Below are 13637 nucleotides of genomic sequence, written 5' to 3'. Positions count from 1 at the left end.
CGTTTATTTATTTTTGGGACAGAGAGAGACAGAGCATGAACGGGGGAGGGGCAGAGAGAGAGGGAGACACAGAATCGGAAACAGGCTCCAGGCTCTGAGCCATCAGCCCAGAGCCCGACGCGGGGCTCGAACTCACGGACCGCGAGATCGTGACCTGGCTGAAGTCGGACGCTTAACCGACTGCGCCACCCAGGCGCCCCGTTTTTTTTTTTTTTTTTTAAATACGGTGCTGTATCGTCTTATTTTCTTCTGTATGATCAAATTTAAACATTCGGTGAGTATGTAACTTTGCTATAAGTGCTAAGAATGCAAAGACTAAAAAGACCAAGGAGTGCACGGTCCAGTTTGGAAACCAAAACGAATAAACCTAGCACGTGAAATGTGTTAATAAATAAATCACATGGAAGGTCCCAGGAGGAGAAATTGCTTTTACCTCTTATAGGTAGCTATCATAGATTGTTATGGAAAGATGGACATATTTCCACAAAGTCTGAAGATTTTGATAGAAATCAACCGGAACACAAGGTAGGGAAAGAGATTTTGTGAAGGCTCGATTAAATCAAAGGTGCAGCATTTCAAGGGACAGAATAAAAGGAGAACGAAGAGGAGAAGAGAGGAGATGGGCCATTTGTGTCCTTACATCCCTATCTGATTTCCATACTTCAGACAGTAGCCACTCAAAGTTACCAAGTAGGATAATCACATTTGAACTTCAGAAACAGAACTGGGCAGCAGCTGGACGAACTTTCAGCACCTCCCACTCAATCCACCTCCATCTTTGCCTTCTTCCCCTTCAATTCTGAGGCACAGGCGTCCACCCCTTCTGTGGTCGCAGCCTGGGAATCCCCAGAGGGAACGTGACCCGTCTCTGGTCTCTTCTCCCTTCTACTTTCAGCCTTGTCTTTGCCATGAACATTTCTGGGTAAGAATTCCGTTATCAAGTATTAGTTCAATTCCAGAAAGAACACTTTCCAAAAAAATAATCGCAACACGGTAAAAAGCCCTAGGGGCACTCCCCCCTAAACACAGCATGCTTTGGAAGGTGGCAGTTATGGGAAAGAGCGAGATAGAGTATTATTGCTCCTATTTCCATTGTTTGTCCCTCCCATGATTTTAGAGCTGCTTGTGGCATTTTAGCTGGTGGGCTAGGGGAAGTGACCCCAATAACTCAAAATGTGGAAGAAAATGCCTCTTTGATGAGCTCTGGTTTTCTTTCTAGATGCATTCAAAATGAACAGCTAAACCGGACATACTTTTTCAAGGTTTGTTTGACTTAAATATTTTTATTTTTATTATAGCTCAATAAATGCAACAGCCTGTCATAGTCTGGAGAATCTTACAATCCTCTTGTTCTCTTGAACACACCCCCACAGTACATTCTGACTCTCTTCTTAGCCAAAGTAGTAGCTAAAGAGAGTAGGAGGCAAATACATGAAGCCAGCAGGAGATCAAATGTGGGACTTCATCATCAATGGGTCTAAGTCTCCTCCATTTTCTCTCCTGTAAACACAACCAACAGCTATGATTTTAATTCATTCTTGCCCTCATTTATAATGAATTAAAGTTGCCCTTTCCAAGCTCTAAAAAAAGTCTGTGGTAGAAACCCTAATTAAACCTTACACACACACACACACACACAAACAATACCACTGCAAAAAAACAACCTCATAAGAATGAAATAGAAGACTGATGATGGAAATAACCAATGATTCTCAGATGTTTAAAAAAAGTAATTACCAGAACCATTGTAGCTCTTACAATGTATCTATTACACATTATGAAATTTAATGAAGCTCTTCTGGAGGCTAAAATAAACTTTTTAACACTTTTAATTCTAGGACTTTAGGATGGAAAAGTGGATATTTTTGAACAAACAGCACTAGATACAATTTTAAAAATGGTTATTAACTTTGTCATCATTCATAAAAGAAAAGTATTTTCAAAACCAGTATCAATACTGTTTTATCTCAGTTTGAGGATTACGCAGTTGAATACAGAAATCATTTTTTACAATTTTTTAATGTTTATTCATTTCTCAGAGAGAGAGAAACAGAGCATGAGTGGGGGTGTGGCAGAAAAAGAGAGACAGACACAGAATCCAAAGCAGGCTCCAGACTCTGAGCTGTCAGCACAGAGCCCGACGACACGGGGCTTTAACTCATGAGCCATGAGATTATGACCTAAGCCAAAGTTGGAGGCTTAACCAACTGAGCCCCCAGGCATCCCCAGAAATCATTTTCAATGTAGAAAATCAAGTCTTCATATTGTCAGCGTTTGTATTCACTGTAAGCTTATAAATCTATGAGTATTAACATAAGTTAGTGGAAATAATTTACACAGGCTCAATCTGTGTTAGCCATAAGAAGTATTACCTATTTATCAGTATTATGATGTAGCATCAGGATTTTACCAGTTACTAAGCTTAGAGTTCATGGTTGAAAGCACTCAATCATTGAAAGTGGGAAGCAGCTGTGGCACAATACCCAGCAGCTCCAAGTCTGGGGATGGAAGCAATGGGTCCTGTCCTTTTAATTATGGTGAAAAACAAGACTCCTCCTTGAGTTGGAGATGAACTCCTTGAGAGTTTACCACTAGCAACTTCCAACTTCAAGTAGCCTCCAGCCCACAGATCACACTCACTTTAAAATCAGACTCTAAGAGCGGATACTAATGATTTCCAAAGCTGATAATATCCATCTGGACACCGAACACAGCTTTTGAGCATTCCAAGAAGAGCCAGAGCGGAACAATAGGTCATCTGAGGAAAATACTAAACCAATTCAGTTCAATAATTGAAAATAATAGTGAGAATTCAAAACCTGTTACAAGAACATGCTATATTTTACCGGTTAGGACATCCCTCGATTCTAGGTATTACGTAACAAAGAGAGAAGGTAGCTGGGAATGAAATATACATTCTGAAACATTTTTTCATGGATATTTTATGCAGGAAACCCAATATTTTCCAACAATTACATTTGTCCACTGTTTTTCCCTCTTCAAAGTTGTAAGCAATCAAGAGCTTTTAAATTCTGGAATTTTTGATTCAATCTGGAAATCCAGTAATACATGTCACTCAAGATTGTAAATATAATGAACCATGCTTCTGGTCTCTGTAGAAAATCAAGTATTTCTATCTGTGCTTCAATGAAATATAATAAAATAAATGTACAATAAAATCATGTACAGGTTAGTATTTGGGAAAACAGATGCTTTTGTATCGACACCACTCGATCGGGATACAGAATATCCTTTGCACCTCAGAAAGTTCCCTTGTGCCCATGGTACCTGATACTCCCACCCCACTCTCCATCACCATAGATCATTGTTCCGCTTTCTGTCCCTGCAGTTTGCCTGTCCCAGAGTTTTCTATCAGCAGAATCGTACAGTATGCGATGCTTTGTGCTTGGCTTCTTTTGTTTTGTAAAATGAAGTTGAGATGTACGAAGATCTGTGAATTAATAACCTGTTCCTTTATAGAAGCTGCTAGCATCTCATTCTATCCCTATTCTACAGTTTGTTTACTGGGTGGTATTTCCAGTTTTTGTTATAAAGCTTCCAAGAACACCTGAAACCAAGACTTTGTGTAAACTTGTGTTTTTATTTCTTTTGAGAGATACCTAGTGCTGGGGTCCTGAGACACAAGGAAACTGCTTGCTTTACTTGATAAATTGTTGCACAAAGCAGTCATACATTTGCACTTGGAAGGTATGAGATTTACATTGCTCTGCCTCCTTCCCAGCATGTGTTATTGTCAGGCTTTCCTTTTTACTCATCCCGCTGGGTGTGATTTCATCTGAGGTTTCCATTCACATGTATCTAAAGATGTTGAGCATCTCTTCTTGAGTTCATTTGCCATTTCTTACATATTCTAGAGTGAAATGTCTACTCAAATAACTAGGTTAAGTTGTCAAGTTCATATATATACTAAGCACAACATTTTTTCTCTTTTACATAGGTTTTCCCAGTCTGTGTCGTGTCTTTTAATTTCCTAAGCAATGTATTATGAAGAACAATAGATCTTAATTTTTACAAGTCTAATTTATCATTTATTTTCCTTCTTATAAGTGCTTTTTGCCTCAGCTAAAGTCCCAAAAATAATCTTTTACTTTCTTTCACATGTTATGGCTTGTATGTCTATCATCCAGATTGAATTGATTTTCTTTATATGTGATGCAATGATTGGGGTTTACTTTTTCCATATGGATATCCAATTCTTCCAGCATCATTTGTTGAAAACAGTAGCATTTCTGTATGAAATTACTTTGGCTCATCCATCAGAAGTCAATTCACCATATTCGCAGACTTTTTTTTTTTTCCATTGGCCTATATGAACTTGAACTCCACACTATCTTGATCAACGTAGTATGTAATTTTCAAATGTAGTATATGGTAACAGTTGAAATAAAATACTGTAAGCTTTTCAACTTTTTTATTAAAGTACTATTTTCTGGGGCACCTGGGTGGCTCAGTTGGCTGGGCTTCTGACTTCAGCTCAGATCGTTATCTCATAGCTTGTGGGTTCGAGCCCAGCATCGGGCTCTGTGCTGACAGCTCAGACTCTGGGGCCTGCTTCAGATTCTGGGTCTCCCTCTCTTTCTACCCCTGCCCCCCTCCTTGTGCTTTGTCTCTCAAAAATAGATAACCATTAAAAAGTTAAAAAAAATCTATTTTCTTTGGGGGTGCCAGGGTGGCTCAGTCATATACAGATTTATTTCTTCATGGCTTTTTTATTTAAAAACATTTTTTAATGTGTATTTTTGAGAGAGAGAAACACAATGTGAACAGGGGAGGGGCAGAGAGGGAGACAGACTACAAAATTGACTCCAGGCTCTGAGTCGTCAGCACAGAGCCTGAAGTGGGGCTCGAACTCACGACCCGGGAGATCATGACCTGAGCTGAAGTTGGACATTTAACCCCCTGAACTGCCGAGGCGCACCACCTCCTGGTTTTCTTTGGGGGAAAAAAAAAATCAAAGGACCAATAAAGACTTGGAGTAGCACTAGGATATAGTACTACTGCAAATTTCCATTAGTTAGAGAAAGTGAAAACTCAAAGGAACATGTTTTAGAAAGCATTCTTAAGCTCCTGACTCAGAGGCAGGTGTGAAAGTGAGAAATGGTGTTTAAGTGATTGTAATCGCTGTAATTTCAGGCTTCTTGCCCAGCCTGCCCCAAGGAGACAGGGAAACCCCTGCACTCTTCTGCATTTTATATGCCTACAGAGTTGATCCTTTGTAAAATGCAATTTGATGTTCGCCTGTAGGACTTGAAGCTGTGAAGACACTTCCCTGAAGGCAGATTAGGGGCTTTTTGCCAACACTTTTGCAAACAGAGGTCAAGAAGCTTCCAACCATCATCACAGCAGAAGGACTCTTCGGCTACATAAAGTAATAGGGAGATGCTTCAGCAGCAACATCAGGAAATTCAGAAATCAAAGGAAATCCACACGTTTCAAGTTGCTCCATCAAGAACTTGAGTTATCCCGTTTCTTTCCATCAATTTGTATGAAAATGGCATTCATCTGCTAACACCAAAAAACGTCAATTGATACTTAAGTTGTTACAGATGAAGACATGAAATTCACTTATGTATTCAGTTAGAAACGGTGTTTTTTCATGAATGGGTGGCATTGATTTAGGGACTCAAAGGATAGGAGTTTTTTGTTTGCTGTGTAATCTGAGGATGTGGTCAATTATCAAAATAACCACAAATTCTTTCCTTCTCTGTATTAATAGTGAGGTCACAGATCCTCCCCTCCAAACGTCTGTTGCTTTGGCCAGTGCAACAACAGCAGAAGTGTTATGAGCAGAGTCTTGGACAGTGACTGTGCACTGGACCTTTTCCTCTGGATCCTTTCAATACCCAGTGTCCCTGAAAAGAGGCTGAGGCCATCCTGCTAGAGTTGAGAAGTACATGGTCCCAATTACCAGCCAACTGCCAGATCTGTTAGTGATGCAGTCTAAGGACTAGCAGTTCCCAGCTGACTCTCTAGCTGATCTCAAATCCATGACTAACCTAAGATCAGCAGAACCTCACCCAGAGCAGCAGAAACGGGAGTTAAATAAATGGTTGTTGTTTTCAGCCATTAAATTTGGGGTGGTTTATTAACCATCAACGGTTGAGTGATACACGCTGTGAGCGTGATATGGCTTTAGGTAGGCGGAAAGAACTTTGTAGATGAGAATATTAATTTCAGCACAGCTGGAAGGACAAAAGGAGAATGGGACTAAGAGCCGGTTCTTACATTTCAGTCAATTTGACGGAATATATGAAATGTCATACCTCTAATTAGATTACTGGGTTTACGTTCAACCCAGACCATTTGAGATGACAGACCAAGAAAGAGATCCAGAATATGTCCTGTCCCTTATATTGGCCCATCATGCCTCTAGGTTCAAGACCGGTTCAAAACAAGAGTTGAACTGGGTTGAGATATTGGAATGAGACCTAAGAAATAGGTTTTTGGAAATTCAAGCATTTGTTTTTTCATTGAGATAATCTTTACGGCCATGTAAATCCGTTTTCATTTTACTAAGCTTACAAAAAGCAATAAGACGTTTATTTAAAAAAAATAAAACTTTCCACTAAACTTTTCTTACTTTTTTTTTTATCTCACAGTGCACAAAATATCATTTTTCTCCATTGGAAAAAGTAAACCCATAATTTTGCTTTTAGATACAGAGTCAGATTGTAAAAAATTGATAGCTTTTGTAACTAGTTACTAATAGTGATGGGTCTCATCAAAATGGCCATAATGTATCTTGTTAACAGTCCTATATAGGAGCTAAAGTTTCAATTCATTTGCTTTTTATCTCTACTGAATTTCTAAGAGTATAATTAATCAGAGTATCATTTTACTCTTACCCCCCTTTCAGATCACGGTCAAAGAACCCTTCACAGAAGCCTATTGACAACTTCAGTCTCTTTCAGTTTTACTATGGGTTTCATCGAGAGTTGTGCTCACCTTCTTTATGGGACTTCCCTCAGTGAATATTTGCACTTGCATTGAATGATGTCTGTCTTCCTCATGGATTTGTAAACTCCTTGAGAGGCAAAGACCAAACATCTTTAGACTTTGCAATTTATTCTCGGCATGGAGCTCAGCGTCTGGCATCTAGCATTCACTGAACCAATATTTGTTGAGAGGATGAAGTAATAAAGAGCCATCTCTTTAGCATGCATGCTGTCTCAGTTTAAATGCTAACAATGGCAAGTGCTGAGGTAAATTTATTCCAGTGAGATGCAACAGCGGGGGCACCAAACAGGAAAAAAACAAAACGAAACTTTTAAGAATCAAGAAATGGAAAGGCCAGGTGGAACCAAAGCTGGGTGGTCCACAGGGAGAGATGGGTTTAGAGAGGGGGTGAGGACACCAATCATACGGGGCCTTCTAGGTCCGGGTCAGAGCTCAGAGTTTACTCTGAGTGCAACCGGAGAGGCTGCAGGGATTCAACAGGGTAATGATGGAACGTATGCTAAGATCGTCCTTGGCTGCTGTGCCAGCAGTGGAGTGAAGGGAGGCAGGGGTGGGAGCTAGGAGAGAAGTCAGGCACTCTAAAGTAGGGAAGATTTTGACCTCTTGAGGTTCATGCTACAGATATGGAAAAAAGTGGATAAATTTGTGACATTTTCTTGAGGCTATGTTTGACCGATGAGAAGAGGAATCGAGCTATTTCCCTGGTTTCTGTCCTGAGCAACTGAGTGGGTGGTGTTCCATTCACTGACACACAGAGTCTATGGATGGGATAGAAGGGGCATGAGTGGAGGCATGGAGACAATAGCATCACGTGGAAGCATTTAAGTGGAAACTTTAAAAGTAAACAAGATGGAAATTGGACATACCGTGCAGGTACTAATACAAAGAAAGCCAGAATAGCTTCATTAAGGACAAGATTTTAGAACAAGAGCTATAACAAGGGTAAACAGAGACATTTCAGTGGTAAGTCAATTCATCAAGACGACCTGACTGTCCTTAATGGATCTGCACCTATTAACAAAGCCTCTTATCACAGGGGGTGGTATGTGTTAGAACCCAAAGAGAAATGGACAAGCCCACAGCTACAGTCGAGAAACACGGTTTTTACAGGCAAACGGATGCTTCTTATAAATTATCTTTCCTAATCACACATGCTAATGAGTTCACTCCAGTTTCTAATTTGTATTATGGAATATACATAATTCTAACTGACTTCGTTAGAACTGCTAAAATTATAGAATCTTAATTCTTCCTTGCTTAAAATTTCTCTGATACAAGTGCCAGGGATTTCCAAATCTTCATGACTCAATAATCCAACATGAGTATTATTTAACAAAAATAAAATACTGAATGTCAGTATTTACTATTTACTGTGAATGCACATGTTCCGTCCATGAAAAACACAAGTTACTTCAGGCTTCTAAGTGTGATGTCAAGCCCACTAAAAATCCTTAACTTGGGAATTTTTTTTTATTGAAAGATTGGATAGACTTTCACATTTAAAATTTTCGCATTGAAAGTTTCCATGTTAACACCTGTGGTAATAGCATCATTCACACGTACCACGTTTAGATAGAGCCTTAAAATTCTAGAACACTTCCAGAAACATTATCTCACTCAATTCTCACAACTCAGTAAAGTTGTTTCAGGAAACAAAGTGTATTTCAAGAGGCCAAAAAAGTAAGGGGCCTTAAGTCACAGCTACTTGGTCTTCGACTTCATGTCCTCTCTTTCCTTCCCACAGACTTAGCTTTTAGGGCAAATGTAACAAAATAAAAGGAATTTGTGCACCCACATCATTCTTCTTGGCCTGATAACCATTCCTACTTTCTAATTGTACTGTCAGATTTTCAATACACGCAAATAGATCTTAGTAAATTTGCCAAGAAATAGATAAAACATTTTGCTATTCCTAGACAAAATTGACTTTTACAAAAAATAAGATGTAAAAGGACAATTCACTAGACCTCAATCTTCTTGAAATCCTATTATAGAAGTGAACCTAAATAACATCACGTATGCATCAACTCTTCTGGAAAAATGTCTAGAGTATTTAAAACAATCGACGTTTCAGTGTTATTTAACAGCTAAGGTGTACCTAAATGTTTCATGAATATCATCTAGTTCATTCCAGACCTGTATGGAATTCTATGCTCTTTCCAGTCAATTCATAGCAAGAATTATGAATTACTGTTATCCACATACTTTCAGGATGAGGGGATACTTACTAATAACATAAGGAAAATGTGAATAAGGAGGACAAGTATCCGTTTTCTTATAAAGTAGAAATAAGATTGAATAAGAATATACGCTAAGTACAAATGACATACGTTTTGAAAAAACAAAAAGATTTAAGTACTAAAAGCTTTTTGTCCCTGCGATTGCCCCAACAACTGAAATTCAACAAGACAGTTGTGTTATCCTTGGATTCTGCCGTAAGCAATACCAAATATGATTAGGTATTGACTTAATAAAAGGTCATAGCAATTAAAGTTGGCTTGAAGTCTCTATTAACCACCAGTATCAACCAAATGGTTAGTTTCCTTCAAAACACTGGAGAATAGAACTTTTCTTCTTAGGAACTGTCCTGGAATATCCTAGACGTATGTAATGCGACACCTGAAGTTTTCCCTTAGACTTTCACCATCCTTCAAGTCTACCCCTATTTCTACTCCTACCCAAGAATCAAAGCAGATACTGTGGGAGAAATAGGACAGACCACCTAGAAACTTTTCCAAAGCGGTACTGATGTTCTTAACACTGCCTAGTTCCGTCAGACCGAAAACAGATTTTGGGTCCTAACTCTGAAGGCAACTTTTTTTTTTTCTCGAAGAGCCTTTGACAGGAGAGTAAAGTGGAAAACATGACAAAATAAAAGGTAGTTGTGAAATTAACTGATATAGATTAGTCTCTATGGCCACTCTACCCACACTCTATGCCTCTGCGCATTTCTTGGGGGTGTGACCTTGAGCAAGTCGCTGAATTCCTTGATCGTCATTTTATCGGGAAATGACACAGCAATACGTACTGCATATAAAGTCAGAACTTCAGCTGGAGTAGGTAGTGCGAAGTGAAGGTCAAAGTGAAGGTGTCCTGGTTACTTAGTAGTTTATCATTTCACAGATTCAATAGCTTAGGTCATCAGGTGCAAGAGTAACATGTTATGGATGAAATGGCCCAAATCTGCTATTAAGAATCATTAAAATGTGAAGCAATTTAAAAGAGAAGTCGTACAGTTTCCCCTGGAAAGAATCAAATTTGGGAGTTTTAAAAGCAGTTGTCCTTGGAGGTAATTTGGTCACATCGCAAAATGAGATTTGCATTCAAACTGGAGTTACTCTATTTTATGGGCATAAAGTGATGAACATAAGGAATCACGTTCAAGATTTAAAGCATGACCTGAGATCTTGCATATATTCCTGTTTTGTTAACAATTCTGTAGAAAATTCTGCTTCAAGTTCCGTCAGCTAAAGACAACATCGGTGATCATACCAGAGGTGGGTAAGAATGTATTTAGGAAGAATAATTACAACAACAGCAGCCAATCGCAGTATCAGTAATAGCTCACATGCGTGGCATGTTTCTGTGTCATACACTAGGTCTCATTTAATATTCACAGAACATATTATGGGTAGATATTCTGTCGTTCTCATTTCAAACATGAAACTATTCACAAGTAAGGTAATTGACCCAACATCAAGACCCACTACAAAGCGGCAGATTTGAAATCCTCAAGCTTAAATTATCAGTGACCTTCAGAAATTTAATACATGCCAGATTTTTAAAAACTTCTACTCTTGAAAAATATAATAATGTCCTCCTATGGTTGACTAGGTAAGATGAAGGAATATTTGTGGTAGGAGAATTTACAAATGAGAAATTTAAGCCCTCCAAGAAAACAGTATTAAGATCAGGGATGAGTAAACCTACAAAAGCCCTGACAAATGTTCACACAACCATGTAGTATAGTCATTTATTGAACGCTCAACGTGTACGTCCAGTACTAAGCGCTCTTCGTAAATTAGCACTTATAATTTTCACAACTAGTCCAGAAGAAGTCATGGCCAAAAGGTGGCATGGTGAGAGTTCGAACCACAGATGCTCATTTGGTTTCAAAGCCCATGTTCTCAGCCACCGTGCTATGATCAAGGGCCTTTACATACCTTCAATCTTGCCAGTTTCCATTTATCAGGTTTTGTTCACTAGGAAACTTTCGGGACATCCCTTCCCCACATTGTATATAAGACACTTGAAAAGTTGTTACACATTGCAGGTGAATATGCATTCCAAGAGGTCTGGTCCCGAATCTTCTACCTGAATATTCAGTGTCTTTCCTTTTACAACTAGGAGTACTGACTTACCTGGAATCTCAGGTATTTGAGATGCAGAATAACCTGTATGCTTGAGAAGCAAAAACCTTTGGACAACTTGTAATCCTCAACATCTACCCACCCAAGACAAATTCATGTTATGGCCAAAGCACCATTTTCATCACATAGCTTGTGTCCTCATGGTACCCACTAGAGTGTCCTTCTAAGAGATGGCCTGTCACCTTTGGTCATTTAATTCATCACCCTCCAGGACTGCCTGCAGTAACTACTCCAGTCTGATTCAACTTTACTGTCTTTTTTTCAATTCCAGGTCTGTTTTGCTGATTAAGCCCAACTGGAGTGACTGGCAATTTAGTATATTGAAACAGAAGATTTTGATGTTGAGCAAAAGATATACGGAAGTGAACTCACATGGATTTGAAGTACAGGTAAAGGAAGCTCACAGTTAGGGAAGGATTTGCATAAAGATAATCATAATAGGTACATTTTCATCATAACCCATTTCAAGGAGATAGCCTCTCCAATTTACAGTCATTTTACAGCAGTAAAAATAATGTAGATTATAGCAATTACAGGTTTCATAAAACTGTATTGCTGTTATATTTTACAAGAATGCTTGCGTTGAAACTCCCCTTGTACTAAATGCTAAGTCCCTATACTTTACGTAAGTAATAAAAATAACTTGAAGTACATCAGCATATGCTTAGCTAGTAATCAACATTTCAATTCATATACCCCTGTTTTTTTGCGGTAGCCTATTTTTTCCCATCCAACATGTGTCTGGTTATTTAACGTAACTCTCCCATTTCTAACAAGGCAGAAAGATTTCAGAGCAGCTCATGAGGTCAGATACTACCTGCCAAGAGCAAACATACTTTGAAACTCTTACCTGATCTCAGTGAGATGAGCGTGATCTGTTCCACAACCCCATTGACGTGAGTTAACTGGATGTGTGCTGGTCCCTTCCAGAAAGTGTACCGGGAAGAGGGATGAGCAGTGACCACTGAAGGTGCTCCAAAGCACCATTCACAAAGTCCTGAAACACAGGTGGCGACAGAAAACGAACACATATCTGTTAAAGCTGTGTAGTTACTTTTTCAAAATTACATACACTTGTCAAACCACATGAATACTAGCCTCATCCTATCTTTTCAGCGTAATTCATTGGCAGGCTAACCTACTCAGCAAGAATGTCGGCTCCGGGTCCAACTTCATGTCACATTTCAGCCACCCACCTCCCTCTTGGACAAGCTGTGGACACCTTCTGCAGATGACTACGAAAGGAACAAATTAATAAAGGTGCTTTCAACAGTGGCTTAGTAACGAGTAGTTATTTCCCTTCCCTCATTTTTCTCCTTTTCTCAGCGAAAGAAAAAGAGAACACTCGTTTATTGAGCCTGTAATATAAAGCAGTGGGTGGTACTTTTTAGAAATTTTTATTTCATCTTCAGCTGACTTATTACTTCTCTTTTGCAAATAAGGAACCCAAGATTCAGGCAACTGGTAATTGATCCAAATTACACAACAAGACAGCAGTACAACTGGGACTGAAGCCATGTCTGTCTGATTTTCCAAAGCCTTTGCTGCTTCTGAACTCCCATGTTGGAAGAGTGATTTGGAATATTTTGATGCTATCCATAGCAAAGAGCAAATATATCAAATTTAGCTGTTACTATTGGTTTCATGAAAAATACTAATTTTCATCAACTTGCCTTAAGTTTATACTAAGTTTTACGAGATAGAGTGCAACTGAAATTAGCCAATGAAACAAAGCATGTGAAACACATTAGAACATTCAAAGAAATTTTTCTACTTAATTATCATGAAGGAGTGATTTATACTTTACTACCACGGTATCTTTACTACCACGGAAAGATAATGGACAAAAGACAGCTTTTTCAAATTACTCAAATTTACAGAACAATTAAGGCTATATACTAAGTCAATTTGATAATTTTTTTCATTATAATAGTAGTATCTTTATTAGAAATCTGAATACAATAGAAAATAAAAACATTTAACCTATTTCCACCACCTCATTATAGCCATTGCTAACAACATGGTATATTATTTTCCAGACTATTTTTCTAAGGTGAGCTTTTTTCCTACACATATAACAATACTGTATTGTTTACTTACTTAATATGAACAAGCAGTTCAAGGTTTTAATAGTTCATCAATATTTTATTAAATAATGTATTATACACTTTACATAAAGTTTCACTTTTTTGATATTATGGAACACAGATGCGTAATCCCTTATGACAATACCAGACTCCGACAATTCTCTTAAGGATTTTCTTAATTCTTATTGGGTAGGAAAATCAC

General features: G+C 38.5%; 1 protein-coding gene across 8 annotated transcripts in view; it reads right to left on the bottom strand.

The window, feature by feature from the left end:
* Nucleotides 1–13637, bottom strand: part of DLGAP1 (DLG associated protein 1) — a 902804-nt gene that overhangs the window by 766626 nt on the left and 122541 nt on the right. For all 8 annotated transcript variants that reach the window (XM_045459777.1, XM_045459780.1, XM_045459781.1 and 5 more), the window contains exon 2: nt 12199–12345. The gene's annotated coding sequence lies outside the window, so the exon portion shown is untranslated. The remainder of the gene's footprint in view (nt 1–12198; nt 12346–13637) is intronic.

This window comes from Leopardus geoffroyi, chromosome D3, assembly GCF_018350155.1.
Source record: "Leopardus geoffroyi isolate Oge1 chromosome D3, O.geoffroyi_Oge1_pat1.0, whole genome shotgun sequence".
Taxonomy (NCBI): domain Eukaryota; kingdom Metazoa; phylum Chordata; class Mammalia; order Carnivora; family Felidae; genus Leopardus; species Leopardus geoffroyi.
The sequence above is the reverse complement of the archived record's forward strand: the minus strand, read 5'-3'. Positions and strand labels throughout refer to the sequence as shown.